Source organism: Rhinolophus sinicus, linkage group LG06 (assembly GCF_036562045.2).
Source record: "Rhinolophus sinicus isolate RSC01 linkage group LG06, ASM3656204v1, whole genome shotgun sequence".
Taxonomy (NCBI): domain Eukaryota; kingdom Metazoa; phylum Chordata; class Mammalia; order Chiroptera; family Rhinolophidae; genus Rhinolophus; species Rhinolophus sinicus.
In genome coordinates, this window is record NC_133756.1 from 126,091,007 (window position 1) to 126,104,733 (window position 13,727).

A 13,727-nucleotide genomic window follows, 5' to 3' on the forward strand; every position below is an offset into this window, starting at 1 on the left:
TGACTTGAGATTAGACAGAGTTAGCCAGAGAAGAGGGGTAGAGGCATGGCGAGGCAAGGACATTCCAGGCAGGTCATAGCAAGTGCCTAACATAGAAAGGAGGTAATCAAAACAGGCCAGAGTGACTAAGGCAGAGAGGCAGAGGGAAAGATTGGCATCAAGAGATAGACTGTTTATCATTTTTATTGATGACCCAAAGACAAGACCTCATGCCGGCCCAATCTGTGGATGACTAAAATTAGAATGAATGAAGAATGTCCCCTGAACTTGTCTCTTTAGGGAGACCACCTCAGGGAAGATGTAGATGCCTGATCACTGCACTGTACACCTGAAGCTGAAGCTGAAGAATAATGAATGTCAACTACAAGTTAATATATTATGTATATAGTTAGAAGCGGAGCACAGCATTAGGAATGTAGACAGTGGAAATGTAATGGCTGTGTGCGATGTCAGAGGGATAGTGGATGGGGGAGGGGGGTTGTCACTGTGTGAGGGATATAAATGATAAATGTCTAACTATTACATTGTTTTGTGCACCAGAAACTAATATAAAAAAGTAAAACTTAAAAAGAAAGAGGGAAAGCCCATTCATGGGAATCTGGGGCAGAAGCAAATCAACTACTTCATGACAGGAATTCCCTTTGAAAACTTATTTTTAAAGTAATGCTTATTTACATTCTTCTCCACAATAAACCTGTGACTAAATGTAAAACAAATACACAATTATCCAGAAACATCAGTTTTTTTCCACCAAATTCTTCAATAAAGTTTGCTTCTTGAAAAAAATAAAATAAAAGAATGTCCCCTGAATACCAAAATCAAGACTGAAATAGATACTGATATTCTGAATGAAATAAATCATAGCGAATATAACTAAAAGTTAATTCTGAATATATTTTGAAAAGCCAACTGCACAAAAAACACATAGGTAAGATGTGTTTAAAAAGTAGTTAAAATATAAAAGGTCTGAGGGTTTCAGTCAAAATAAGTCAACGGTAAATATGGACAAGAAAGTTGTTAAATACTCCTAAACTCTTGCTAGAAGCATATGTCTAGTGCAAGAGCCTAATCCCATTGTGCTCTGTAATGGTTAAACCACATTGAAGTTCTGTGATCAGCTCTAAGCAGTCACTTTTAAAGGGCACTAATCATTTGAATATTTTGGGGAGAGTGTATGTTATAGAACTAGTAAAGGAAACAAAGCATTGTATTCTAGATAATCATAGTAACAACATGTAGCAACATGATACTAGGTTTGTTCAAATACTTGAAGAGCTTTCATGAGGAAGAGGAAGTAAGATTTACTTTATATAGCTAGAGAACAAAATGGCCAATAAGTGTCAATTAGGCAGGTTTCACATCAATATCAGAAACTTCCTATCAGCCATAATTATCCAGAAGTGTTAAGGGCTGTCTTGTAATGTAGTGAGCTTGCTTTCATTGAAGTGTGGAGGTGTTTAAATAAAGATTAGAAGTTCACCTAATGAGTGTTTTAGAGAAGATTTTTGCTCTGGTGAGATGTAGAGCAGGTGACCTCTAACCACTAGTATCTTACTCTCAAAGTGAAACTCAAGTTCCCTCTAGCTTTCCTGTATCAATCCAATCAAAATACAATAAAAGATTTTACTCAACCAGACTGAAATCTTTAAATTATACTTACACTACTTAACAAATAAAAAATTAAACTTTTGAAATATATGGTCTTAGTAGGATCAAACATGTAATGATAATTTAATCAACATGCCCACCACATACAAGTATTTAAAAAGAAGCCTTAATTTAGTCACTGTGGGGACAGAGCCAGGAGTGCAGTTTCCAGCCTCTCGGCCTCACGTGGAAAGGTGCTGGCTGGGGGTGTGGTGGGGGGGTGTAAATGGCCATCAACTGTGATTGGATGGCCATCAGCTGTGGCTAGTTGGCCGTCAGCTGTAATAACCAGTGTGCCATTGGCCGCTAATATAACTGCTGTGGCTATGCTAGCAGCGGATTGTGGCTGGCAAACGCGGATTACAGTTAGCAAGTGAGGTTGGTGACAGAGAAGCGGCCGACAGATTGGGCATCGTGTGGCTCCTGCTTCCTGTATCTCCAACCCAGCTGCCAGCGAGAATATAGTGGTATGACTCCCCTATCTATGGCTCCGTGGGTGTTCCTTTTAGGCCTCACTATATCCTGCGTTCTAGTGCGGGGAGCGGCACCAGAGACCCTGCATGACAGTCACTTATTACGTATTTATTGATTAGAAAATGGTCCCTTTTGTTTCTGCATTGTTTTGATCTGGTGCCCTAACTCTGAATGATAAGGTTTATAATTTGAGGCAGCACTGTGGGGACAGAGTCCCAGAGAGCAGTTTCCAGGCTCTCGGCCTCACGTGGAAAGGTGCAGGCTCGGTTATTAGATGGCCATCAGTTGTAATCAGATGGCCATCTGCTGTGGCTGGGTGGCCATCAGCTGTTAACGGTTAGCCATTAGCCACTAATATAACTGCTATGGCTATGCTAGGGGGTGGGGTTGGTTGGCAGAGAAGCATGGATGGTGGATTGCGGATCGTGTGGAGCCTGCTTCCTGTAGCTCCAGTCCAGCCGCAAGCGAGACTATAGTGGTATGAACCCCCATCCATGGCTCCATTGGTGTTCCTTTTTGGCCTCACCTTATCCTGAATTCTTATGCAGGGAGTGGGACCAGAGATCCCATATAACAAGCACATTAATTTGTTATCCTGTAATTGTATTTGGTATCTGGGAATCCTGACCACTACTAACTCCTTCAATTAAAAGGGAACAAAATCTAGAGATTACCAAAAGAGCCTGGAACAGTAATTCTCAACCTGGTACAGTGCAGAGAACCTAGAATTTACAGTTCTTTCTGAACACCATAAAATAATGATAAATGTTAATGTCATCACTAACATAAAAATATGACTCTGTGATGTGTATGCAATATAAAACCATACCCAAGAGTGTATGTTCACAAAAATAATCTGTTGAGGCCACACTCTAGTCACCCACCACAGGTTTTTCCATGTCCGTTGTTGGTGACTTTGCATATTCTTCTATCATAGCACATATCATCAGCTAGGTCAGTTGACCACGCTCCTCTGTGAGCTTCTTGAACATAGCAGTTGTGTTCTCTCTTCTGGTAGATACCGTGTTTTCCCGAAAATAAGACCTAACCGGAAAATAAGCCCTAGCATAATTTTTCAGGATGACATCCCCTGAATATAAGCCCTAATGCGTCTTTTGGAGCAAAAATTAATGTAAGACCCGGTCTTATTTTCAGGGAAACACAGTACATAAGCACACAATAAATGTTTATAAATGGATACAGAAAATATTGTTGACAGTTTTTAAAAAAAATTATTATTCATTTAGTATTCTTTTGACTCTTGTTAACCTATCCAATTATTTACTAATACTAACTTAGAGAGAAGCTGAAGTCAAAAAAATATATATGGAAGAAAAGATATAAAATTGTAAAACTATATCATTCGACTAATGTATATGTAAATTGAGGGATACTCATTATTTGATATTAGCAAAGTACGTCCCTCTAGATCATGGAACAATAGTATTGCATAGGAATATAACATACAAACCACTCACATAGGATTCAGCAAAAGACAAATCTCTGGTCAAGATTTCTCAAAAACGAGCAGCTTTTATACTATTGTGCCACCTATAATTTAGTCCTTTCTAACAGGATAACAATGTGCTTTCAAAAAACATTTGAAGGTTTTTTTAAAAAAATAAAGAACAACTGTTATTTTGAAACTCATAAGAATATCAAGGATTCCAAAAATGCCTCATTCTCTAGTGGGTGGTAACATACACTTGATCACTTCTTTTTCTAACAAATGAATTGTTGTAGTTCAAATATTCTTTATAAAGATATAAAATCACCTCATGGGTAATAAGGCAAAAAACAAAAACGAAAACCAAAAAACCCAACAACCCCCAAACCCAAACCCAAAAACCTCCATGAAAATTTAAATCATATCCATTCATAAAAGGATGAAAGCAGAGTTGAAAAGCCTGAAAGTGCAACAAGATGACTGACTAGTTCACAAGTATTTACAAAATCTCTCTGAAACCTGCTCTCCATGAAATAGTGTATCAACTATTTTACTTACAAAACATGTTTATAATTGAAGTAATCAACTATTTTCATCATGAGGTCAAACTTTATTAACATCGGTGATTAAAACCTACTAAAAACTAGGTCCCTAAGGATATTTTATTACTCATTGCTTACTCAAACTCTAGATCTGTAAGCAGATAATAGCTGTTCTGCAAGACAAGAAATCAACAGCAGTTATAAAGATACATAATGAAACAATTAAACCAGACATAGTCACTATACAGTCTAGAATGCCTGTTCTGGGCTCAAAGATCTTAATCAGAAAAATTTGTTTATAAAAAGAAAAACTACAAAAAGATAGTGCTTGCAGATTAAGAATACAGATTTCTGTTAGCACCAGTGTGTTTACTAAGTACATTTCATATTTGGAAAAATACACTAAGTAGACTCGTAAGAATCCTCTCTGGACCTTCCCTGATTTTTTGGGAGAAGGGTAAGGAAAGTGTTACCTGTTTAGATGTGAACTAAGAAGGATCGGGTTACACACATCAAATATAAAGTTCACTCACACCAAACGACAAAGAACGTATTTTGTTAATACACAATCATATTCTGGAGGAAAACATTTAGAAACAGCAGCCTGGCAGCATCAAAGGCAAGAAGAAAAATCCATGCTATTTTTGAGTTTTGAATTCAGAAAGCACCACTTCTTAGAGCGGCGACTTCGATACAGAGGCGACTCACTAATTTAGTATGGTTGGTCCGCGGCACCTCATGCCCCAGATGCAATTCTGAATGGACAGATCTCAATTTATAGCAAGAAGAATGGGCGGAGGGGAGTGGAGAAAAATAACTTTATGCATAAGATCTCAGAATTGAAAACCATAGGCAGCTTTACAAAACACGCCAGAGGAAAGAACTCACACCACTTGGCACCATGAAATAGGAGAGGGGCAGAATATGGACGTTCACTGCAACTGAAATAAAGGAGCTGGGGATCAATTTGAATAATAATAAGTCCACTTTTTGTAACAATACAAAGAACAGAAGAAATAATTTCCAAAGCCAACACAACAGGCTTCCTTTCCAGAAATCATTACTACAATTATTAGCAAGGAAATGCTCTGTCTCATCTGGGTCTTAAGGTAGTTGGTTCAACAAGGCACAGCCTTTGAGAAGGGGGGCAGCCTAAACTAACTTAGAAATGGAGGGCCAGCGAAGCTAAGCAGATCGACTTGGCCGGTTCTGAGCTATTGTTCCAGGCACAGGGTTTCTAACCTGGGGTAACCGGTGCGGCGGGGCTGGTTTTTAACAGCACCAGTGTGTTTACTAAACCCACTGGCCACCCTGGCCGCCTCAGCCCCTCTCAAGCGCCCTAGGACGTGGAGCTTGTAACCAACAGCGACTTCCGCCCGCCGACAGACTACGCCCGCGGCAACATTCAAAAGCGGCTCGGGGCTCGAGGAGGAAAAACTCCCTTCAGGTCCCTCAGATCCACCCACCAAACGGGACAAGTCACCGCCCCCCGCCCGCACCCCCGCCCCGCCCGGGCCACTGGAAACCGCTGGGTGCGTCCCTCCCCCGCAGCGCCTTCTTAGCCGTCCCGCGCCCTAAGCCGAGGCCTAGATAGGGCGGCGGGGCGAGGCCTGTCTCCCCACTGAAGCCCGGCTCTGCAGTGGAGGCCTGGCTGGTGTTCTACCCCCCGCGTGACGGTCGTGGAGCAGGCACATAGGGAAACAACGAAAGGACAGCCCTGCGCAGCTCACCTCAGTTTCAAGGCATCGCGCTTCCGGGCGGCACCGGCGCCGCCTCAGCCAGCCGCTCAGATCTACAGGCGGCAACGTACCTCAGCCCGGCGACCGGGTCGCACCTCCGTGACGCAGCAGCCCTGCCCCCGGCGCGTTGCCTGGAGACAGTGCCCAACCTTCCTCCCGAGCGCTCTGCTCTGCTCTCTGGCAAGGCTTCTCCAGAAGATCTTCGAGGCCCGAGCGCCGGAGGCCATCTGAGAGGGAAGGTGGCAGCGAAGGCCAAGGAAGGAGACGTGCCTAAGTGGCGGCGGGAGAGGCCTCCCCTGGCAGGCTCCTCCAGGTAGGGACTCCATGGGGTGGCCGTGGGAACGGCCTGGCCACCTGCTGCCTCTCCTGGTGCCATCTCCAAGAAGCCGTCGAAGGCCCAGCTGGTGACAAAGACCACTTTGCAAACCCTGGTTTGGTCAAAGGTTGGATTGCAAGCCACCACTTATTAGGCCTCCGGCCTCCCACTGGTTATAGTTACACAAAGAATATCTGGTTTCTTACCATGAAATGGGGCCGATTATGCTCTAGACGTAGCTAGATAAGAAGCATAAAAGAGACTATATGGACATTAAGTAGTACAGAGTCCGAAATGGTAAGTCCTGATAAATGGCAGCTATTATTACCAACACAGGTTGGCGATATTATGGCTTTGCAGGACATCCACAGTCAACAATTACTATCCACTAAGCATTTGTTGTGTGCCAAATAAGACACTAAACACTTTACAGGCATTGCACTTGTTTAAGTAGTTTACTCAAAGTCACACAGCTAATAAACAGTGGAGCAAGGTTTTAAGCCTAGGTATGGCTGACACTATTGCCTCTATACTTAGCAGCTAAATTAACTTTTTATGCTTGTTAATGTTTCCATACCTGTCCTTCCCCAGTCCTTTGTAGATTTACCCTGTGAAGAACTAATCCTACCCTCTAATAATTAGTAGATCATATTTATTAAGCCCTTTACTATGTGCCAAGTCCTGTTCTAAGTATTTTAAAGGGATTAATTCGTTTAATCCTCACAGCGATCCTATGAGGTAGGTATTATTAATACCTTCATTTTACAGATGGAGAAACAGTCTTAGGAAAATGAATTAAGTTTTCCAAGGTCAACCAACCACTAAGGGGCAGAGCCAGATTCAAATTCAAGCCAACTGAACACAGCCTGTGCTTTTAATTCTTGTTCTAAAATGCCTCAGTAAGATGGTAAGATGGTTCATCAGGACCAGGTTCATGTCTGTTGTGTACTCCTTTTTTATACCTCGTGGAGAGTGTACTGAGAATTGTCTCCCTGACAACCAGAACAGAGCCTGGAATGCAATAATTGTTCAATTTTTGAACATTTGATGAATATTTGAATTAAATTCAACAAGGTCCTGTAGGTGAGCCTAATCTGGGCCTGGGAGTCAGGAATATTACTTTGTAAAAATTGCCTTCAGTTAAATGTAGTATTGGAGGTTCTAGTCAGTACAATTATCTGAATTGATCTAGATTTAAAGGCAAGTCCAGTAACAATCTTAGATTCCTTTGTGGAAACTATCAAGCTACTTCTAATTTTATATGGATATACACAGGACCTAGAGTAGCCAAAACTTTGATCAAGAAAAGCAAAGTTGAGGTGCTCGCTATTCAGAAGTGAAGAACTCAAAGACACAAGTGTCCGAGGAAAGGTGCTCTAGATGCTCTCTAAATCCTTGGTTATGGAGTATTTGGCTCATCCTGGAGTACTCAGCTTGGCTGTCCGAGTTGCTTGTGGCATATGTCTGGGCTGGGGCCTCCGCGTACACTTCAGGACAATCCCCAGAAGCTTAGTGAGTGAGACAGACAGAGGGACTGGAACTGAAACAAGTATCTTAGGAGAGACTAGGTAGTACAAAATGATTCTTGTGGTTCGAAATGACGGAAAGATGAGAAAAGGGAAAGTGGTTGCCCAGTGTTCTCATGCTGCTGTTTCTGCCTACAAGCAAATTCAAAGGAGAAACCCTGAATTGTTCAAACAGTGGGAGTACTGTGGCCAACCCAAAGTGGCAGTCAAAGCCGCTGATGAAGAAACTCTGGCTGAATTACTGACCCACACGAAAATGCTAGGACTGACTATAAATTTAATCCAAGATGCTGGTTGTACTCAGATTCCAGGGTCTCAGACTGTCCTAGGAATTGGGCTAGGACCAGCAGACCTAATTGAAAAAATTCCTGATTACCTGAAATTTTAGTAAGTGGAACTTTGTATGATGACAGTCCCATCATCACAAGCATTTGAAACTGTTAAATTTAACAATAAGAGCTGAACTTATCTCTCCCTACCCCCCAAATAATGAAAAAGAAAAGCAAAGTTGAGTGACTTGAGCTACCTGATTTCAAGATACTTCTCCAAAGAAGATATATGGATGACAAAATAAGCACATGAAAAGATGCTCAACATCATTATCACTAGGGAATGCAAATTAGAGGCACAGTGAGACATCACTGCACACCCTAATCACTAGAATGGCTAAAATTAAAAAGACTGATCATCTGTTTAACTTTAAAAAGTATTGGCAAGGATGTGAAACAACTGGAATCCTCATATACAACATGTTGGGAATGTAAAATGATACAACTATTTTGGAAAACAGTTTGGCCTTTTTAAAAAAGCTAAACATACACCTAGGTGCTTACCCACAAAGACTTGTACATAAATATTCAATAAATATTCATAGTAGCATTATTTGTAATAGGCTCAAACTAAACAACCCAAGTGTCCATCAACAGGTAAATGGAATACGAATTGTGGTATATTCACACAGTGGAATCCTACTCAGCAATAACAAGGAATGAATGATTGATAACACTCAACAACATGGATGGATCTCAAAATAATTATTCTGAGTCAAAGAAGCCAGATCCCTCTTCAAATATGTATCGTGCGATTCCACTGATAGAAAAGCCAAACTAGTGACAAAAAGCAGATCAGTGGTTGCTTGGGGATGGGGGATGGAGTGGAAAAGTAGGGGTGGAGATGGGTGGGAGGGTGGTATCACAAAGGGTCAGGAGGAAACTCTTTGGTTTGATGGATATGTTCATTTTCTTGATTATAGTGATGGTTTCACAGGTGTATAAATATGTCAAAACTTCTCAAATTTTAAACTTTTATCATGTAGTTTATTGAGTACCAATTATACCTCAATAAAGTTGAGGGGGAAAGACATATCTATTTAAATTTTAAAAGGCCTTCTATTTCAGCCTAATCTGAGTCTTGGAGTCAGGAAAATCACTCTACAGATTGCCTTCAATTTTATAAAAATAGGGCCATTACTCCTTTTCATACCTTATGGAAAATGTAGTGAGGATTGGACTATAGGAGAGACTACAAGACAAATTTAAAATGAGCATTAAATTAGTATTATTGACATCTCTAGATAGTTCCTTCTCATTTCTACAGCTTTTTTCTTAATTTTGCACAAGCATAATGAATTAACTAGAATGTAAACAGAATAAGACAGTAATAAGGATGATCATAAAAGCAATAGTAGAAGAGATTAGAAATTCTCTTTGGAAATGGAGTTATGAAGTTTTTTTTGTAGCTGGATAGGGAAACCTTTGTTTTTCTTATATTAAAAAAAGTACGAAAAATGTTTGTAGGAAATCATAAATATAAATAGTAAAAGTTATGGAAGAAAAAACCACTGAGTTAATCCTTTTATAAGAAGGATCCTTTTGTAATGAATCTTGCAATTTGTAATGTGTATTCAGATTTTCATAGTTTATATAGGTATTTTCCAGTTAAAACACAAACGCTTCAATAAAATTGTAGTAAACACAGCCCTGTAGTGAAGACCAGAGAAATTTGAGAGACTTTTGAAATGATATTTTTCTAGGAAAGTATGTCCAATGCCTCCCGCTTTCTGTAAGGTCACTAAACATCTGTGACGAGACTGTGGGAATATGTGAGGAAGGCTTTTAGTGGCTGTGGATTGTAAATATTTCTAACTTCCTGTTGTAATTCATAAAATCATAAAGTTGAAAGAACTGCCTAATCCAACATTTTTCTTTTATAGATGAGGAAACTAAGATCCAAAGATGGGAAGTGATTCACCTAAGGACTACAGAGAAAGTTAACTAAACTGGGTTAGGATCCAGATTTCCTGGCTACTACTCGCCTGCTTTTCCTCATAATACCCTACTACATACAATTATATCAGTGTAGAATACAGATGAACAATGGGTCGCTTGCAATTAAGATTGCAGTTAAGATTAAGGCTTCATTATCTTCCAGGATTCTCCTTTCTGGCTGCTTCTCAAACTCTGTCCTTAGACCTCTGCTTTTATTTTTAAACATTTGGAGAGCTCATGCACTCAATAGCTTCAATTATCACCTGTATTCAGATGATTGCCAAATCAACATTACCAATTGTTATCTTTCATTGGTGTTCCAATCCTGTACTTCCATATTTACATAGACTATCTCCCATAGAAAGGAATGTACCGCAGTAATGGCACCTGAACTCAATAATTTCCATATCAAAATGCTTAAGTATTCCTTCTGGTCTTCAAGGCCAGCTCTTATGAAGAGATTTCTTTCTGTCTCCTAAAGCATCCTGTCATGGTGTCCTGTACTTTCTTTGAAATTTCTCCTCGTTTAATTTTTTTTATCTCTATTTTGAGTTCTTATGTAGTGTGTGCTAGGCACTGTAAGTGTCCTATATTTATTATATCATGTAAGCCTCACAATGATTCTAAAAGATAAATGTTAAAGACAGATACTAATATCATCTTAATTTTGCAGAAGAGAAAACAGTCCCAGAGAGGTGAAATAACTTGCCCAAGTTCACATAGTTCATAAACGACAGAGGAGGGATTCAAATCCACTGTCTGATTTTAGAACCTTAGGTTTTAGATACTGCACTATAGTTCTATTGAGTTTACCCTATTTTACCCATTCCATACTATAATCTCAGTCTAAGTTCCATGTTATCTCATATAATATCATCTTAACTGATCAACTTATCCTGAAATGTATTTATTCAGTCCATTTTGTTTCTTGCTGCCAGAACAAGCACCTTTAAATATTATCTTTATTAAGTCTACACCATTCAATATTAGGCCAGAGCAGGTCAACAAAATGGACCCCAGTGTTTGGGAACCCGTTGTAAATGGATGATTTTACCACACCATTGCCCCTAAGATCTATCTGGATCTTGGGGAGAGTCAGTTCTGTATATTACCTACCCCCATTGTTGTTATGTCAGTCCAAGCCCCCTCCCGCACCCTCCCCCACAATCCTTCATCACTATGTTTCATGATCACTGATCTCAGTGCAACTCTTTATGGCCAAATTTCCTTTGGCATACCTCCTCTTCACCCACCTCCGACTAGCTTCCGCTCTGCCTCTCATTTGGGCCTCAGGAATTCCCATTTCCTGACAACAACTCCTCTGCCATGCTCTGCTTTTTCTTTGAACACTTCCTCCCTTACTGAAACCAGAGAAATCCACTTCCCTGACAATCTTTTTAGCTACGAGACAAGTTAACATTTTCTTCCCTAGCTGTCAGTTCATTTCATACAAATGTTTTACTACTACCAGTTAGCCATTTCTGCTCCTTTAAACACTTCCATCGAAGTCTGTTTTTTTTCTAAGCCAGCTAGGCCTAATAACTCCAGATCAAAGAAGTCATGTTTCTCCTCATGCAAATGCACGACTTAAACCTTAACGTTCTCATATATAAAGCAAGGAAAGAGCAATCCAATGCCTACTGACAGGGCCAGGGGAAATGAAGTGAGGAAGCTCAGGAACAACATAGAGTACTTGCTCCAATCCTGGGAGCTATCCACCTTGGTCGTTACGGTCCTTGTTGCCAGACAGACAGACCAATAGGAAATGACCCAGACTACTCTGAGAGAGCAGAACCCAGGTCAATTTATCATCACTCTTCTACATGAAAACAAGGACTAGAAGCAGCCAAGAAAGGGCAGGCTGGAACTCATGGGCAATGAACTGAAACTACTATGCACACGTAGAATTTCTTCTTCTGTGAAGCCTCAGTTCTGCTCTTAGATTCTTTCAATGGAATGAATCAGACCCATCTGGATTATCTAGGATAATCTTTATTTGAAATCAATTGTTTATAGACTACAATTACATTTACATAGTACCTTCATAGCAACCTTTAGTGTTTGATTGAATAACTAGGGACTAAAGTCTAGCCACATTGATACATAAAGACTATCTATCACACTGGGTTAATTGTTGTATAGACTACTATTGGATAAATCCCTACATTCTGAATTTATCTGTTTTCTTCCTTGTGGTGTCACCTACCTTCTTCCTTTTCTCCCCATATTTCCTAAATGTGGTTTGGCTTTAGAGGCTTGATTGATTCAGGTTTGTCTGTTCTAGCAAGAATACCTCATAGGTGGTGCTGTGTGCTGCATGTTGCATCACATCAGGAGGCCCACAGTATCTGCTGGTCTGACTTTAAGACTGAACACTGGGGTTCTAATCAATATTTCATCTAATAGTTTTGCCTATTGTAATGGTAGTTTGAATCAGTTTTACTAGGTTTATAGAATGGCAATTTCCAAATTACCTATTTATTAATGTCATTCTGTAAAAAGCTTTTCCTTATGAACCAGGGCTATTTGGTTACTTTGAAATACTGTCCATACTGGAAAGGCAGGAGAAATGCAGAATTCTTTCCTTTTAAGGAGTTGGTACCTAGTTATTTACAGTCGTGTCCAATGTGTGGAATTTTAACTTTTTTAGTGTAATTATAAATTCATGAGTTTTATATATATGTTCAATTGCACTTATTACTTTTGGTGTTTTTATAGTCCCATTTTTTGCCAATGGTAACCATATCATATTGTCTTTTTTGACAAGACTTTGATAGCTGCCTTAAGTTCTGGTCTCTGGCTTATCTTCCATATTTCTTGCTCTAGACCTGGAACTAGTCATTCCTAAAAGGAGTTCTGAATTTTTTCACTGGTCAATGGTATTTAGAGACCACAATCTACCTGCTACATGTATTCAGTGCTATTGGATTGTCATCACTTATTGTTCTTTTCTGTGGACCGATATACAGAATATATATATTTGAAAAGAAAGCAACAATCTAGAGTTCATACTGATATTCCTAATTAAAATTTAATATTACAAGATTTTAAAGTTAACTTTGATTTTATATTTGTATCTTTTTAATCTTACATTGAAAATCTTAATCCCTAATAACATTTTTATTTACATTATAAGATATAGAAAATAGATTCAAAGTAATACAATATTATTATTGACTATTAGGTTACTGAATGAAGTTTACTCGTTCTGACTATTCTGTTCTTAGAACATATATTACTAAGGATGTAGAGTCAAAATACTATATTATTGTCCCTTGAAATAATTCTTTTTTAGTAGTTTCTCAGTTTTTTATTTTCAGGAATGCTTCTTAAATTTAATTTTACGTTTGAAATGTAAAAATTTTCTGTTACCAAAGTCAGAACTATATAACAGGCATATTTGGCTAAGTATCCTGTCCATTCCCAATCCTCTACCTTGTTACCTCCTGATGCCTATATTTAAATATTTTGGTCTTTCCAGGATTTTTGCAAATATAAGTAAATACAAAAATAAAAGAATATGTTTGCATTTCCCACCCCATTCTTACGCAAAGTGTAGTATTCTGTAACTTCCTCATTTTTCACTTAATAAGATATCCTAGAGATCACTCCATATCAGAGTAATTAGTAAATAGAGATTTACCTCATTTTTTTTGACAACTACATAGAATTCCAACATACGGATTTACCATAGTTTATTCAACCAGACCCCTTTTGATGGACATTTGGGTTGTTATTACCCAGAGAATTCAACAGTATATGATCTTTT

The 13,727-nt window shown here is 39.2% G+C and overlaps 1 protein-coding gene, 1 long non-coding RNA gene and 1 pseudogene across 4 annotated transcripts in view; 2 read left to right on the forward strand and 1 right to left on the reverse strand.

Annotated features, from left to right (window-relative positions):
* Window positions 1-5,984, reverse strand: part of RNF141 (ring finger protein 141) — a 31,783-nt gene extending 25,799 nt beyond the window's left edge. Inside the window, exon 1 of the mRNA XM_074335995.1 lies at window positions 5,841-5,984. The gene's annotated coding sequence lies outside the window, so the exon portion shown is untranslated. The remainder of the gene's footprint in view (window positions 1-5,840) is intronic.
* A 36-nt stretch (window positions 5,985-6,020) lies between these two features.
* LOC141572234 (uncharacterized) overlaps window positions 6,021-13,727 on the forward strand; it is a 78,962-nt gene continuing 71,255 nt past the window's right edge. For all 3 annotated transcript variants that reach the window (XR_012497510.1, XR_012497512.1, XR_012497511.1), the window contains exon 1: window positions 6,021-6,162. This is a non-coding gene — a long non-coding RNA (uncharacterized LOC141572234). The remainder of the gene's footprint in view (window positions 6,163-13,727) is intronic.
* Window positions 6,162-12,997, forward strand: LOC141572233 (peptidyl-tRNA hydrolase 2, mitochondrial-like; annotated as a pseudogene).